At 38.9% G+C, this 12,944-nt stretch overlaps 1 long non-coding RNA gene across 1 annotated transcript in view; it reads right to left on the bottom strand.

Moving 5' to 3' along the window:
* LOC114021892 overlaps positions 1-12,944 on the bottom strand; it is a 225,338-nt gene that overhangs the window by 2,818 nt on the left and 209,576 nt on the right. The window contains exon 5 of the long non-coding RNA XR_003566243.3: positions 1,983-6,896. This is a non-coding gene — a long non-coding RNA (uncharacterized LOC114021892). The remainder of the gene's footprint in view (positions 1-1,982; positions 6,897-12,944) is intronic.

Raw genomic sequence — 12,944 nt, 5'->3', positions numbered from 1 at the left:
TCTACCACTCCTCCCAGTTTAGTGTCGTCTGCAAACTTGCTGAGGGTGCAATCCACACCATCCTCCAGATCATTTATGAAGATATTGAACAAAACCGGCCCCAGAACCGACCCTTGGGCACTCCACTTGATACCAGCTGCCAACTAGACATGGAGCCATTGATCACTACCCATTGAGCCTGACAATCTAGCCAACTTTCTATCCACCTTATAGTCCATTCATCCAGCCCATACGTCTTTAACTTGCTGGCAAGAATACTATGGGAGACCGTATCAAAAGCTTTGCTAAAGTCAAGGAACAACACGTCCACTGCTTTCCCTTCATCCACAGAACCAGTTATCTCGTCATAGAAGGCAATTAGATTAGTCAGGCATGACTTGCCCTTGGTGAATCCATGCTGACTGTTCCTGATCACTTTCCTCTCCTCTAAGTGCTTCAGAATTGATTCCTTGAGGACCTGCTCCATGATTTTCTCACTAACATTTACAAATGCTGTTAAACTGTTTCTCTCTGGGCTCAAATGAAAAGCAAGTGATCTCTACTAAGTGCATTTAGTGGTTTTGACTGTTAAACAATTAGGGCACACGAGCATAACTACCCTAAACGTCATGTGCTGTGCTGATTTATTATTTAATACCCACATTTATTGGTATTGATAGCATTGATGGTCAAAGACTAGCAAAACCGAACAAAGTCTTGGCCCTAAAAATCAAGTAGACTCCAAATAGCATTAGAATAAGGGAACTCCAAGGCTCATCTTCAGATTGGATTTTATCCACCTTTTTTTCCTGGAGCACAATCATATTTAGTTCTACTGCTATGTTACTTTTTGGAGGGTGTGAAAGAAAGAAAGAAAGAAAGAAAGAAAGAAAGAAAGAAAGAAAGAAAGAAAGAAAGAAAGAAAGAAAGAAAGAAACTCCTACTTAGTTTTATGAAGTCTAACACACAATAGTGTGCATGGTCAAAATGTGGTGTGTGTGTGTTTGTGTTTATAACCATGTACACATCCCCAGTGATATGTGGGAGTGAACTGCAGTGAGTCACAGTAATGAATCTCAGGCACATCAGGTAGGGTTGCAATCCAATACCCCTCTCCAAAGCCTGCTAGTTATGTTCCATTATGCAACTTTATCCACTATAAATGTGTTGTTCAAAGAAACTCTGTGGCCAAGCAGGTGTAGAAATTACACCACCACTTGCTTTGTGAGTTCTCAAATCTAAGCCTTGAATTCACTGTATCTGACAATTATGCCAATATGAAAACTGTTCACTGCAGACTACCTGCTGTGTGTTTTGTTTAAACTTGCTTAAGTAATCAGTAACTTCTTTGATGATAAATACAATAAAGGAAAGCATTAAAGGTGGCTAAGGAGAAAAATATCATCTTCAAACAATTTTTCCATTCTTTGACAGCTAGAAAGTTCCTCACCCAATTTGGTGGGTGGGAAGAGGGGGAAACATGCTCAAAACTGTCAAGTTTCAATACTTTGGAACACAGTGTTGCTTATGCTTGGGAAGGTGGTGGAACAGCACCATGCTATGAAAACAAACATTGGCCCAGTCAGGACTGGTAACTCAAGAAGCCAGATATTGCTTTCAGAGCTACACACATTTTATTTTCAGAGTAGCAGCCATGTTAGTCTGTATTCACAAAAAGAAAAGGAGTACTTGTGGCACCTTAGACTAAATTTGTTAGTCTCTAAGGTGCCACAAGTACTCCTTTTCTTTTTACACATTTTAGTGAAAATTTGCCAACTCTCTTGAACAGGCTATTGCGGAAGCCAGTGGTGACAATGCATGTATAAAGTTCTGCACTGCTTCTTACCAAGTAGATGAACTTTTGGCTGGAAAAATAATGATTTGTGAATTGAAAGGAAAGGAGGCAATAGGACATTCTGGAGAAATGAACAGAAGTACTATAGAGAAAAAAGGGTTCCTCAGGAAAATCCTTCCCTAGTGACAAGTTCTCGAACAGCAATTACCCTACTTGAGACGAAAGATCTTCAAATGATGGTATTTTACCATCAACAATCCCATGGAAATTTTCTACTCCTCTCAATGGCTCCCTCTTCCTAGAAAAAACAAATGATAGAGCATCAGCAAATTCTGAATAATTCAACCCAGCGCTCCCATTAGAAGAGGCATTACCCTCCATAAAAGAGTGTTTGAAAAGCAATAATTTCCTCTTTAGATTTTTTTTTCATTCTCTCTCTCTCTTTTTCTCTCTCTTTTTCTTTTTTCAAAACGCAGCACTGAAAGATGAGACATTCTGCAGCAGATAGCTGATTGAAAGTAGAGTTCTCAGCTTTTTGGAAACCTAACGGAAAATTATAGAAATAAAAAGAGAGGGGAAAATGCAGTCTAAGCTTTGCATGAGGCCTTGTGTGGGCTTCTTTGTGAATTTTACACTAAGTAGAAAAAAAACAGTAACGTAGCACCAAAAAACCTCTTGCTGTTCTCCTCCTTCATTGTCCAGCTAATCAACATGCAGACTCTTTAAAGAAAGAATTGCTCTTGATAGAATTATGAGGGAGATATTTGCAGTTGTGTGTGCTTGGTCTTATTTTAAAATGCACAGCTTGTAAGAAAAGACCCAAGTTCAGAGGGCTCACAGAGGCCCTAGGCACAATTTAAATCGTATATAAGCTCTTAGAGTGAAATTCACCTTCTTGCAGATAACCAATACAAGACTCATGCACCAGTAATTTCCCACTTAAAGCCTCAGCATATCAGTAGCATTATTTGTGCTTCCCCATCTGTCTGTATCCACCTGTCTGTTGTCTCTTGTCTGATACTTAGATTGCAACTCGTTGAGCCACAGATCATCTTTTTGTTCTCTGTTTGTACAGCAACTAGCACAATGGGGTCCTGGTGTATGATCAGGGCTCCTAGGCACTATAATAATACAAATAATAAATAAGTGATGCATTGGTCTTGTGCTGGTCTACTGCACAGAGGTGAATATCACCCTGAATCCAGGTTTTAGGTGTCACTTATTTTATTACTTGCATTGCGATAGCACTCAGTCATGGACCAGGACCCCACTGTGTTTGATATAATGGGTCAAACCTTGATCACTTTAACTCATGGCAGTAATTCCAATAATTACTAATTTACTGAGGAGAGGAAGGACAGCAGAATTTGGCCCATTTTGATGTGTGTTTTCTTTAGTGCCAGTACTATAGTTCTGATGAGGTGTTTTTGTATTATTTACAATTAATATATTGTGAATGCAGCACCACAGTCTTGGCACTACAGACATACAAAAGACAATGGTCATGCCTTAAACCACTTACAGATAAGTTAATACCTTAATAAATAATTAGAGTGCAAAGAGAGGTCATGACCAGCCTATTACAGGGAATCGCATGCTATACATAACTGAACGGAGACTATGGGTGGGATTTTCAAAAGCACACAGAATTTGCCTAACTGTCCCACTAATGTCAGCATAAGTCTTTCATTGACTTTAGTGGAAGCAGAGTTAGATCACTACTGAATGCTTCCAAAAACCCCATCTTCCATATCCAGAGATGAACAATAATTCAAGAACTTCATCCCTGGGTCAAAATGATGATGCTATCACATAGAAGTAATATACTATGTGTAGGATCTGGAAATATAGTGCATTTCTATAACTGCTAAAGCCATAACATCTGGAATGCCATCTTGGAGAGGCTCCAAGTGATTTCCACGAGGAACACTTTGTAAAAGTTGTTACTTTTCTAGGCATTTCAAAATTTTGTAAGTAGAATATGTTCCCAGGCCCTCATAGGAGCAAAGATTGGATTATAAAGTGCTAAATGTTTTTTACAACTGTATAAGCAATGATACTAGATGGATAACTATTCAGGGGAAATTATTTTTACAGACAATTTGAATGGATTTGTTCCAGCCCTCAATTAGTTTCATATTTCAAGAATCCAGAAATATAGAACAATTCCTCCTGTGTTCATCCCTTTCATGGAAGTCAGGGAACCCAACCTGGGGAAGCCTCTGTTCATTCTTCCTATTTCTTACTGCATTAGGCCCAAATTTTCAAAAGCTTGGAGCCGCAGCAAATAGCCATTTGGATGCCCACCTGGGGCAGCAAGCGGAATTCAATCCCCGAGGAGATTTTCAAAGCTGCTGTTCAGTCATTCATTCCCAAATGTTCTGAGAGCCCAGTAGCTTGAGCACTTCCAGAGAGCGAGGCAGGAACATGGCCCAGCAAACCTAAAAAGCACTTTCAAAAGTGGAGGCTTCAAGGTGCTCAAACGTTACACAGATCAGAGGGGTGCCTCCTGGCTTAGTCATAACTTAAGGTACTCAAGCGTCAGTCCCTTGTTGGTTGCTCTGCTGTCAGTGAACCCTGAAAACAGGCAGCACGCTGGGTAAAGAAACTTGTCTCTGGGAGGGGACAGATTTATAGAATTAGTACAGTGAAGGAGAAGAGTCAGGACAGGAACTGGGAGAGCAAATGAGAGCAGGTGGAAAGGGTTGGGGCTGGGTATCTAGGACAAGCCACAATAACAGTGAGAATTTTAGTGATTGCACTTGACTATGTTGCACCTGTAATGTATATCACGAAACAACTCAGGGAATGATAACAGAAAAGGAGGCTGAGGCTCATAAAAGAAGGTCCTTTTTACTTTCTTTACAAGGTCTGTGTGCTTCAGATGAACTTCTTGTGAGGCACAGGACAGAGAAGTGCCAGTTTACCTGGAAGCGTTAATAACCATATCCATACAATTCAGGGTACCACTGCACTGAACATCCTTGCCACTGGTTCCTTTCACAAGCACATGAGGGACAGAACTTGCACCAGCTAGTCTTTTTTCTCTGAGTTCCTAGGGGACTTCATAAAATATGACCCACAAGGACACAAAAAACGTTAGCTTCCTAGGGATAGGCAGATCCCACACAAAATTAAATGGGCATTGTAGATTGCACACACATCCCTCTCAGGGGACCAAGGCAAGATAATGAAGCTTACTGATGCTACAGAGACAGTATGTTACCCGAAAGTAGTGTTCACAGCTATGAAGGTTAGATATCCAGAATAAGGGAGCAAGGGGAAACCTAACGTCACATGAATTGATGCCATAATTACAGAAATGACACCCTTCAAGGAAGAGCAGTTGGGCAAGTGTTTATGAACTCTCTCTGCCAGCACAAAGCAGAGACTGGTGCTACTTTTGTCAACTGGGTAAATGATGCCTTTGGAAATGCCAAGATGTAGGAGTCAAATAGAAAGAATTGTTCCACTGGACAATATGTTCACTTACACAAATTATAATACTGGAAGCATGAAATATAGAAGTAGTAAAGAAAATATAAGCATTCCTTTTCCACATTAAAGATGTCAAAAATGTTCTATTTTACTATGCTATATTGTAAATGCACCGTTAAAATAGGTCTTCCTTAAAGCAACAGTACTTTTGACTCATCAGTAAAATCTAGAAATCATCTGGATTGTAGGCCCTACCCCATGTAGATAGCATTTAAAATTCTGTAGGTAATAAAAAAATGTTGCTTTAATTATTTTTCCCCATTGTTTTTGAGAAATGTATACAAAATAAAATTTCCTGACCATAAAGTCAACAAGGGAGTCTTGTGTTTTTCACATTTGCTTGTCTTGTCTAGTCTAGTAGCATCAAATCCATGCTAGAACCTCACGGCTAGAAGATTGCTAGAACCTCAGAAAATAAAAAATGTGATGAATTTTTTTTTTCAATTGGCTTCAACTCAGCTTTAAAAAATGAATGATTTTTGTGTCTGTAATTTTAGAAGTGCAATAATTTTTGTGCAAATAGTACTAGTTAGCCATCAAACTGCTTGTTTCTGAGAAACTGTGGACGAAGTTCTAGAAGCTGTTTAATAAAACATGAAGACTTTGTGCCTTCTGGGTATGAAAGACTGAAGGAGTGGTTTCCCCAAGCCCACATAGTAGAGTTTTATCAGGCTCCAGTGGGAAAGAGGACCTCGTGTTCTGAAAAGGTTGTTCGGCAATGTTTATTTTCCATTTAAAAATGGCAAGGCAGCTCAATAAAGGGGATTACAATTGAATACTATAAGAGAAACAACATCAAAAATAAAAATTGCTCCTCTGAGTTGAGCCAAGTTATTGAGTGGTTACTCACAAGTGTTTCAAAAATGACTACATTGAAAGGCTGCCCAGTGGTAGCATGTGCCAGATGCCCCCTGTAAGATGCTGAGCACCCACAACTCCTATGGAATTCACGGGAATTTAGGTCACTTAGCATCTCAACCAGATCAGGCAATTGGTATCCCACATCTAATTTCTATGTGAATTTTCTATACTATAAATTCTATGTTAAGCACAACAATCATGTTATCTACATTGTCATTCTTGCGCCAGAAAAAAAGGGCTTTAACTTTGAGTTGGGTGTCTTACCCTCATTCCTATACATTAATGCTCACTGTGCTATGTCAGTCTGCTCGACAGACAAAGGGAAAGAAATGGGGCAAAGATAAAGGAAGACGGAAATATTTCAAGACTAGCCAATGTAGTGTAAATCAGCTTGTGTAACTTCTCTGGGTCACACAAAAACCTCACGCTCACATTTAATTTGCCCATCCTGAAGTATTTTTCCTAGTAATGCCAAATACCATAATGCTCTCTGTCAGTGATTTGAAATTATTGTATAAGCTACATATCGGGTACACTATTGTTAATGAAATGCACACAAGATGATGAACAACTTCCTTTTCCTGCTGGAGCCCAGCTGCAACCAGGCCCTGTATCCTTGATGCTGTAAATCAGGCCTTTGTACTCCGGGAGGATTCAATCAGCTGCAGGTGTGGGCCCGCCAAGGCCCGTCTGGGATTAGGTAGCAGCATTTGATATGAGATCCCAAACAGCACCAGCAATCCACACACCACATGTGGCCAGCCTTTGGAGAAAGCAAAGGAAAAACGCTGATGAAATGTGGCACAGGACCATGGAATGCAATTTCAAACTTCCACATCTGCAGGAAAGAGAGAATGAAAGTTCCTAATTTTACAATGATGATGTCATTGAGAATACATGATGGTGGAAATGATGTGCCAAGGTTTTCATAGATTTAACCATTTAAGATGCTGCTAACTGAGGGTTGAGTTTGTTTGTGACATTGCAGTTCTAAATGCAACACAAGAGCAGCTGCCTTTCCTCAAATGTTGTGTGTATGTATACACATGTCCACACAAAACTTACCCAATTAAGCTGACGTTTTGTACAAATTCACTAACTGAAAACATCGCTACATCCATTCCAGTGCATATTCCTTTAAAAAAAGAGATGTAATCTGGACAAAGCAGTACCTCACACTCAATGAGGAAAAAGCATTTACACTCAGCAAGAAAAGAACACTAAGAGTTGTTCTGTTTTTGCCTTCCGCCTCCCCCCCCAGTGTTAAGAGCTGTGAAGAATTTGCTTCTTTACATTTGTCCATGGTATTTAGGGATGAAGAAATATTAAAACAGTCTGGTTTTGTTATTACTGTAAATATAAAATACATTGAAAAGAGCATGCACTTGATTTTTGTAAAATCTGTTTTCCATTAGCTTATCTTGATAGCTGAAGTTAATCATTATTTTTGACCATATATGATTTAGATATGTCATTAATTCATGTACAATCCATCTGAATAATGATTGTGGTTTTCTGCTTTACAAATTCATCTACTTCACTGCGAAACCAAGAGAGTCAAATTCCATGCAACATCTGGTTTCCATTTTATGTAATTGCTATTTTTAGAGTTATAATCATGTGTTATTGTAAGGACCATGGTGTCAATCACTCAGCTAATGGGGAAAATTCAATGCCTAAATACCTGGGAGAACAAGAAGCTGACTGAAACAGGTGCATTTAGACACTTGGTTTTAAGTATAATTCTAGTCTCCCAATTTAAATAAATCATTTTAAGGAGAAACTATATTCTTTCCATTCCTTCTAGGAACCAAAAGTTTAATACAAGGGTGTCACACTATGTACCTGGACTTGTGCCCATTGGTTTCAGTAGGAGCAGGATCAGATCTTATATATAAGCTCCAGTACCATTAACTTAATGCATCTGCTAATCTTGAAGGTTAGCTTGTAGGAGCTATTGTATGAAGTAGCCCCCATTCATGAAGACTAGTTGCAGATTTTAGTAAAAGGAAAAGAGTAAACTTTAGCTTCTTCTTAAACAATAAGGTGTGCACACATGGCTAATTCTCCACACCTATAAAGAAGGCACGGACCAAAACAGCATAGCTGTTCATGGGAAGAACTGCAACAATTCATATGTCCCAGAGAAATGTACAAAAATAATTCAAACTGTACGGGAAACATCTCGAGTAGTGAACAGCTTTAACTTGTACTTTAAATTGATGTGGACTATTGTAAAGTATTCAGCAAGTACTATGAGCACTGAGTCACAGGATACACTGGCATACAGAATTTCACCCAGAGGGCTCAACCAATAAACAAATGTGTTCTTCTCTGCCCACTTTCATTTTTAAACTATATTCATACAAACTTTCAGGGGAACCAAATGATGATGAGCAATATGATATTGAGCACTATGCTAACAAGTTCTGGACAGCAAAATCTCAAAACAGATTATACATATCACACATCTCTACCTTCTTAGAAATAGAGAGCTAATGATCCTTAGGAAGCTCACAAGGACTAATATGAGGTCCTTGTTAACAGAGCCCTTAAAAGGAGAAACTCAGATTTTTCTTTAAAAGTAGACATTTCTACCCCATCTCCTGGCAAGTATAGCCTTGAAAACAAACCAGCGTAAACCAGTTTCTTGGAATGAAAAGAACAAGCCACTGGTTTTCACTACTGCAGTAGAAAACTGGGAGGGAAATTCCTAAAGATACATACAGACATACACACTTAATGTCAGTTAAGTGCACCTCAAATTTCAGTTTCCTTACCCTCCCCAAACTCCTCAAGCTGGCCTTAAACAGAGTGGTGTGATGATGTGGATAGGAATAAATTACAGTTAGGGAAGCGGGGTTAGGAATTGGAATTCTTTTCACGGCAGGACCTAAAATGCTAAGGCTGGCTCTGCTCATTAACATTTTTCATCCCTCACTGAAGATGGGACTGAGATGGCTGTTGCTGACTCAAGCAGCTGCCAAGCCAAAAGTTGTGCCTCGTTTTGCCATGGTTGCAACAGGCACATCCCCTCTTGTACCTCCCGCCAGTGCAGAGTTTAAGTATTACATTTTTTCTGGTGACATTCCCACAAAGTAATTGTGTGTGCATGTGCAGTCTTAGCTAAGTAGGGTGTGATCAGATCCTTTTCCAGCGTGGACAACTGCCTTTGTGCCAGGATAAGTGCATAGCTGCCTTTACTCCTCTGTCATTTTATGTCATTGACACAAAGTAACCGTATGTGTGAGTACATGTTTGTGTGTGGGTCCTACAATAGCTGTGCAGGGTGCCTCCACTGGGAATTAAATGAGCTAAACAAGGCTGTCTGCCAAAGCTGTGTCATGGGAAGGCGATTGAGAACCTTGTGCTGCTGCGTCAAGCACATCAAATGCCATGTATCAATTCGAATGCGCACAGTCAAACCGGTGAGTTTACTCTGGTCAGAATACATTGAGGTGAAAGTCAAGCACGTGAATGTCTGTAGACAATGGAAATGGCCAAAAAGGAACTAGTTTTAAATTTGAGGGCTGGACTCTTTTTTGGTGTATTTGTCCATTTCTGTTATTTAGTCAGAAAAGCTAACAAGTAAATAGAAATATAACACTGTTATTAAAGTGAACATTGCATAGGAAAGAGCCCATCCAAAAGCCATGTTGCCAACTCTCACAATTTTCTCAAAAGCTTAATGATATTTGGTGGTTTTTAAAGTTTCCATCCCTGGAGTCAGGTGAAAATGTGAAAATCTCAGATTTCATTTTTTTTTTAAACACGGTTCTTGCTCTCATAGTTGCAGAGAAAAGCCTGAAAACATGAGCTGAAAAGGCTCAAAAGCCAGAAGGCAATTCAGAAGAACCCCAGATTTATTATTTTTTTAAAATTTCATTATGGGAGGAGGGAGCCTGACTCATAATTTTTGAATGGTTGGGATTGGAACACTGCGGACATTACCTGAAGAAGCTCTAGATATAGTATAATATATATTTCATTTGAAGTATTGTTTCCTACTCTCTTGAATGGACAGATAAAATATCCAGGGCCATCATTTCAAAGGGGCCTCATCAAGACCCGAACATTTGTGCCTTTAATGTGCAATTACCTGCAACTGCAAATCACATTAAAATACCTAATTGCAGTACCATAATTGGAGTGTGCAAAACTAGATGGGAATGATGGACATAACTTTATTCTTCAAGTTTGCTAAATATATTTTGAAGGTGAACAAACTTCCCCTTGTAGAACCTAGACAGACAGATCCATCCTCATTCCTAAATGAATTGTGTAAACCAACCCCTTATTCAGGAAGGGAATTAAGCTACTCAACTAGTCTCACCTATTCACATACTTAAAATTTAGGCAGGCGCTTAATTCCTTTCCTGAGTCGGGGTTGATTTTCTCAATTCATTTAGGAATGAGGATGGGTCTGTCTCTCTCCTCTGTGTATTTGGAGGCTCAATATTCAAGAGTAAGCCACAGAAGATCACCTTCCGCTCACGTGAACAGATAATTTCTACTCCTACATTATGCAAATTGTAATGCAGCTTTTTGAGATCTATAGGCTTTTTAACTGACATGATTTTCATTTGTATAATAAAACAAATATCAAAGTAAAGCAGGTAACATTGATTGGATAAAAGTAAGCAAAGGAAAAATTAGTCTGTATAGCGGGGCTGGGGAGGGGGGGATTCCTAATGGTGAGACTTATTAACCTGTGGAATAGCTTCCCAAGGGAAGTGGTGGAAGCCCCACTGAGGAAACCACTGACAACAAGACAAAACAAACCTCTTAAGAACGAATACACTGTAGGGAGTGATTCTAGATGGGCAGTGGAATTGATATGATGACCTCTTAGGTCATTTCCATATTCATTTTCTATGAAGCTATGTCAGGTAATGAATGAATAGAATAGTGTAAAAAATAGCTAGCTTAGGAGGATTTTAAAAGTAAACGAGTGGAACACAGTTTGAAATAGTCATGTTTTCCTCTCAGAGCAGGCCAACGTAAATATTATTTCACATGTTATCAAGTAATTCTAAAACTAAACATACTCACCCTAACAATGGTTATGATCAAAATGTAACAATGTCCTTTTGAAAGTTCTCAGTACATAAAACTTAAAAGTAGCCTAAAGGTATAGATGACTAAAAGTTTGGAGTTGGGTGCTTCTTGCTCATTGGGGCGAAGGAGCTTGTTTGTTTTTAATATTGCATTCAATTTATTTTATGCTTTCCCCTCAGTTCAGTTCTCAATGTGTTATAAGTGGTCATTGTTAGGTTTCAGGGTTAAAAAATGTCCCCAGTATAGGCAGTTCCAAGAAGCCACTATGTAAGCAGGTATAACTCCAGTTAAGTCCGTAGCATTATAACTACTTACACCAGGGCTGAATTTCATTTAATAACTTATGTGTAAGATGCTGCCCATCCAATAGCAGTCCCTATCCCTTATTCCCACTTAAGTATCTTTAACCACCAGGCTACAAACATATTCTGCCAGTTTCCAGTTTAGGGATCTATTTCTAGAGTAACATTATCGGTTTCACGGTATCTTTACCATTTTTGTTTCAATATTTACATTGTGGTGATATTTATCTTGTTCTGATCCAACAGGGGAAGAGAATTTGCTAATAAAGGAATCATCACTTGAAGGGATATTGAAATGTATGAGCACCTCTTCTGACAAGCTGCATGCCCATTGACTTCAGTGCTGAGGGTGATCAGCACCTTGCAGCACCAGACCCTACATTCCAAAGTAGGAGAGCACATGGCTCTGGTGTTGTGATTGTTCCTCTTTCTTCTACTTTTACTTGTGGTATTTGCTGGTTTTCCTCACTTCCCAGCTTTTGGAGTCATATCAGTAGGTGAGGATCTCAGCTTTTGTTTATGAAAATAAAAATGTTTTTTAGTTCTGTTGAGAAAACCTTGAAAATGCAAACTCTAATGGCTCAAAAACCAGAAGGCAAATAAGAACTCCAAATTATTGTTGTTGGTTTTTTCAAGTCCATGGTTTTTAAACCAACATCATGATTTTTTGAGCCCTGATACAATTTTTCAATGCTTGTAGTTGACAATACCATGGTTCGTTCCGGTGAGTTAAAAGGCAGCAGTCTCTAGGGATGCAGAAAGATAGGTTTAATAGGAAGATTAAAATCTTGCCTTATTTCACAACATGTCAAAATGCAAGGAGAGCAATCAACAACCTAGGCCTGTTGAATGGAGGTTATCTAAGGGCCAACTGCCTAGCAGATCATGGCAACAAGCCTCTAAAGCATTGCTGAGTGTGCTGATTTTTGCACTTATTTGCCTTCCATGGGGTTTTACTCCACTGCAAGCTTAACATATGCACCTGCATAATTGAAAACAATCCAACTGTAAGTGCTACTCATGCAAAAAAAAGACACAAAACAAAACAAAAAAATGACAGAGAATTTCATAGGGCCGGCACTAGACCAGTAAAAATAGCTGATGAACTTTGCCAGCTGTTGAAAACTGTCTGTGGGATCAGTTCCTTTGTTCTTCTCTAATAATAGTTTTAGTTTATGTTTCTTTTTTTCCTTCTTTTTCTTTTACTTTTACTGTTTTCATTTTGCTTTGATGTTGAAAACAGCCACAGCTGCATTACAAAAATAATTGCTCCCACTTTCATATACAAGTTCATGCACTGGGAGGCAACATTCTGAATACACACATGCACACACACACACACACAAATTTTGTGCATAATCTGATGGTGACCATCTATGACCAAACAAGAAAAATAGGACCTCTCTCTCTCTCTCAAAACAAAACAAAACAAAACAAAAAAACAAAGAATC

This window comes from Chelonia mydas, chromosome 3 (genome assembly GCF_015237465.2).
Source record: "Chelonia mydas isolate rCheMyd1 chromosome 3, rCheMyd1.pri.v2, whole genome shotgun sequence".
Lineage (NCBI taxonomy): Eukaryota > Metazoa > Chordata > Testudines > Cheloniidae > Chelonia > Chelonia mydas.
Note: the sequence above shows the minus strand (reverse complement) of the source record. Positions and strands in the feature narration are given on the sequence as shown.